A 4,628-nucleotide genomic window follows, 5' to 3' on the forward strand; every position below is an offset into this window, starting at 1 on the left:
GCACACCATGCATAGAAGTTAAGGGTTATATGGAGAAAGAATATCCATTTCCAGTTACATGATAAAAAATAGGTTTTTGTTGTTTTTTTTTTTAGCAATGAACATAAACTAAAACAACACTATACATTCCTTTGTAAACAGCAGACCTTAAAAAAAAAAACCTATAGTGAAAGTTAAACATTTCTGTGTGTCCATAGTATGAGTGACTTGTATATTACCACAATGCAGGCAGTCAGTATGCAAAGTGAAGGGCCATTTATGGAAGGAGGATGTCAGGCTTAAAATAAACATTTCTAACTCATTGCTCTCAGCTGTTTAATGTAAATGAACTGTCGCCAGTTTTCAAGTACCATTGTTAACACACTGAGCACTAAGAGACTCAACATAAACCTACTTTAAACAAGCACTTGAACTTTTTGAAAACAAGTTTCCATACCGATGTATAGCCGTAGAGCATTGTTTTGTTGAACGCTGACATATTGCTCAGAATTTAAAATTCTACTCAACTTATCACAACAAGAACATTGTCAGTGAATAAACATTATTATACACGTGATCATGAAATTCTTAGAAAGCAAGAATACGTTTTGCACATTATCACCTTGTTACATCTTGCTTACAAGTCACAATCATTAATAATACATAAATAAAATCTTGTCTTGTAGAATGCACCTCTACAACAAATGACAGTTTATATGATCACCATACATTACAGTTCAGGAACTACCCTTCCAACAGATAGTGGGTTGGAGCTCAATTCCTGTACTTGTCAGCTGACAGGCTCTAGGTGCTGAAAGTATATTTCCATAGTCCTGGGATGTCATAGAAGAGCAGTGCAGATAAGCAGACATGAATACGACACTATTATCATACTTGCTAGCTGTCTGTGATTTCCTAAGATACGGTGTCTGGTTTTAAAGAGCTGACCTAGACTTTTTTTTATTTATTTTACACATTTATGTTCCAGTGATGCATTTCTGCAGCAATTTTAAATATACAGCCCCTCTCATCAAAGGAGCTTACTCTCGAACACCCCTACCAGGGTGACACAACACCCCTATAGTAGAGTCAGTTTAGAGACCTGGTCAACAAAAGCACTGAAAAGTCAAGTATTATAAATGCTTACTTGCAACTTTTTTTTCCCCACTAACTTGCAATGTGCTTCTGAACTTGTTACCTAGTACAGGCCCTTCCCTCCTGGACTGTTTCAGAAGAGCCAATTCTCTAGCACAGGCTGCTCTCACCTTGACTGCTTCAGAAGAGTCAATTCCATAGTACAGGCCTCTCCCTGTTTCAAAAGAGTCCATTCTCTAGCACAGGCCCCTCCCTCTTTGCACATCATAGCCCACAAATCCCATCATGCATTGCCTCTGGCTGTCATACTTACAATGGCTCATGGTATTTGTAGTTGCCTCACAGCTGGAGGTCCAAAGTCTGCTGGGGATGTTGACATCACATCCAAGATGGCTGCACCCAGCAGCACTCATAGGGCTTTTGAATGTCTACACAAGGGAGGCTTTTACAAGTAAATAACCCCCCAAAAATAAGTTAAATGCACATACAATCTTCGGGGAAGATTGATGTTGAAATGAATGGTCTAGCAACAGGATCACTTAAAAGAAATATGTAGGATGTCATTGCTGATTTCTAAAAATGCTGATTGACTCTGGCTTCAGACTCGGAATTAGCATGCACCCATTGAAGTCAGAACTATGAATCAGCATACTTGTTATACGATTCAGTGACTCCAAAAGGTATTGAAATCACTGGATCAGCATTACCGAGCCATGGACCATGGAGTGATATTGCTAAGCACTTGTTTTGAAAAGGCCAGTTGGCTGGCTGATAAGGCATTGTAAGACTTTGACAGGCACAGGCACGACTTCCAAAGGCATGGTGGGATTTGTATTATCACCACAGCTGGCGAGCAAAAGTTTGCCTACCCCTGGTCTAGTCTTTCAGCAGGTCTCTTCTGTGAAAACCATTTAACTGACGCACACATGGGGTCATAGATAGGGAACATAGTCTGCTGAGAAAGGTGTCAAAGTGGGGCTACCAGGAAAATACACACAGATCCTGGGGCTTCAGGACAGAATTAGACCTTTCTTTTGTGAATTTCTCAAAACAGCACATTAGAATTTTTTCCCCCCCATTTCTGTGTTGAAAGCATCCTTCCACATCCGTCAAGAAAATCATTAAATCAACTCGCACTCCTTAAAACAGCGATATTTGTAGCCAGTCCCTTGTAGATTGTGACAAGTGTTTGTAACAGAGAGCAGTGTTTTATCCTCAGACAGTTGTGTAAATCACCGGCCATCTCACTGCTTTCAGCTTTCCCACTTGAATGAAGATGTTCCCCAGCTGTGCTGGTCACAATATGCACCTACATCTGACCTCTGTCTGCTTATCCCACTTATCTTTCATACCTCATCTATTATTAGCTGCTCTTCCATATTGGACTATTTTACCAAGAGAGATAAATAGGTTTCTATTGCCAACCCCCAGAGAATGCTGGCTTCTGGATCCATTTACCATCATTGGCAAATTAAGCAATGGTCATCTCATTATGTGTACACTATTAGCAGGAGCATGCGAGTCTGAGCAAATAAAGGAGGTATGCAGCAGAGGTGTACAAAAGTAACATTTCCATCAATGCCATTAAATGTCCCAACAAGTTAGTTCTGGTATTGCCCAATACAGCTGTATGAGGTCATCCCATAGTATGCACCTGAACAGAAAAACGTCCAATATATGGGGACAGTTTTTAGTCACACTGCTTCATGGTCCTCTAGGGCAGCGGTCGCCAACCTTTTAAATCCAACGGACCACTACTATGATATTTAAAAAATATATCTCATATTTTTTGTATTCTCATATAAAAATATATTCTCGTGTGTGTGTATATACATACATACACATTGTGTATATACATCAATATATATATATATATAACAGCCCCGGAGCCTCCATGCCGCTTCAATGACGGCCCAGCCTGCACGGGCATCAGAGGGGCCCAGGGACCACGAGTTGGTGACCGCTGCTCTAGGGGATCATTTTCTCTTTTAAAAGTGTGCACAATTTTGTATCTCCCATCAATGATTTGTATCTACTACCAACTTAAAATAAATGCACATAACTAATCAGAATGGCTCATGACAGAAGAGGCACTGTCATTAGGACTTGCCCATACAGAGTGCAGCCAACTAGAAGCAGCTTTAAGTTTCAGGAGGTTAACCATTTGAGTTGTAGTCTGTATACTCCTTTATTTCCAGACTACTTTTCAATGCTGTGATAGTTTTGACAACTTCTCAGACATGGAACACCATACCCAAATGAAATGAATGTAATAATTCTAGAGACAGATTTCATTTTGTAGTATTTCATAACCCCTGGAGATATTATATATAGATCTAGGTCATGTGAAAAAGTACACCCTCTTTGAATTATATGGTTTTTAATTGGGGATGTCCCAATACCATTGTTTTTCCATAACCAAGTACATGTACTTTCCCTCACCTTGTCGATACCAATTAACGTTACTTTCTCTTAAAATGGACGTGACATTTTTTTCTAAAACAATACAGACGGATGATTTTAGGGAAGTTTCTTTATAATTATGAAGAACTGTAACCCAATCCATGATTATTCACCAATGGAGAATGGCTACTAGCTATAGAGGACTACAGATCCCATCAATTCATGATTCAGCAATGGAGAATGGCAGCCAACAATCATGGATTGCTGAGATTTGTAGTCCTCTATAGCCAGTTGCCATTGATTATACAGCAATGGAGAATGGCAACCTGCTATAGAGGACTACAAATCTCAGCAATCCATGATTATAAAGGGCTGTGTACAGTCTCACCAGGGCTGCATGTGTCTCTTCAGGCAAGTTCCAGGCTCCAGGGCTGTACGGACAGGTGAAGTGCTGTCCATAGCCTTGTTGGTCTTAGCGGATGCTAAGGGCGGGACATCAGGCAGCCACTCGTGTTTAAATATTTAAAAGGGCTGGTATCAGGACATCCCCCCCCTAGTTTAAATATCACGTCAAACAAAAATCACCTGGTCCGTAGCAGGTCTTAGAATTTGGTAAATACAATATCAGAGAAAATTTACCGGAAATGGGAAGGTATCGGAGCATTTGGGCGAGTACTCACCCAAATACTCAGAAACTAAGCGGGCACTCAGAGAGGCGGCTCTAATCGCACCTGTCAGCGCTCCGTCTCTCTCCTCCCAGCCGCTCTGAAGCTGCAGCGGCCGGGAGGAGAGAGAGGGAGCGCAGAGAGGTGTGATCAGAGCCGTCTCTCTGAGTGCCCGCTTCCTGGAGCTGAAGCGGCCGGGAGGAGAGAGAGGGCGCGCAGAGCGGTGTGATCAGAGCAGTCTTAAAGAGCCCCTCCCAGTCCACATCTTTCAGACATTATTAATCTGAGTTGCACCGCTCAGTATGCTCATCGCTTGCGGCCATTTTGAGTGGGGCACTCAGATTAATAACGTGCTGGATTAGTCTGACCCAGGGGCGGACTGGGTCGGGGGGCAGGGTGACAAATGCACCTTCGCCTGTGTAGGCAAAAATCCTTGCATTGGCCCTGTGTGTGTATGTGTGTGTGTGTGTGTGTGTGTGTGTGTGT

This window comes from Nanorana parkeri, unplaced genomic scaffold (genome assembly GCF_000935625.1).
Source record: "Nanorana parkeri isolate BGI_ZX_2015 unplaced genomic scaffold, ASM93562v1 scaffold91, whole genome shotgun sequence".
Taxonomy (NCBI): domain Eukaryota; kingdom Metazoa; phylum Chordata; class Amphibia; order Anura; family Dicroglossidae; genus Nanorana; species Nanorana parkeri.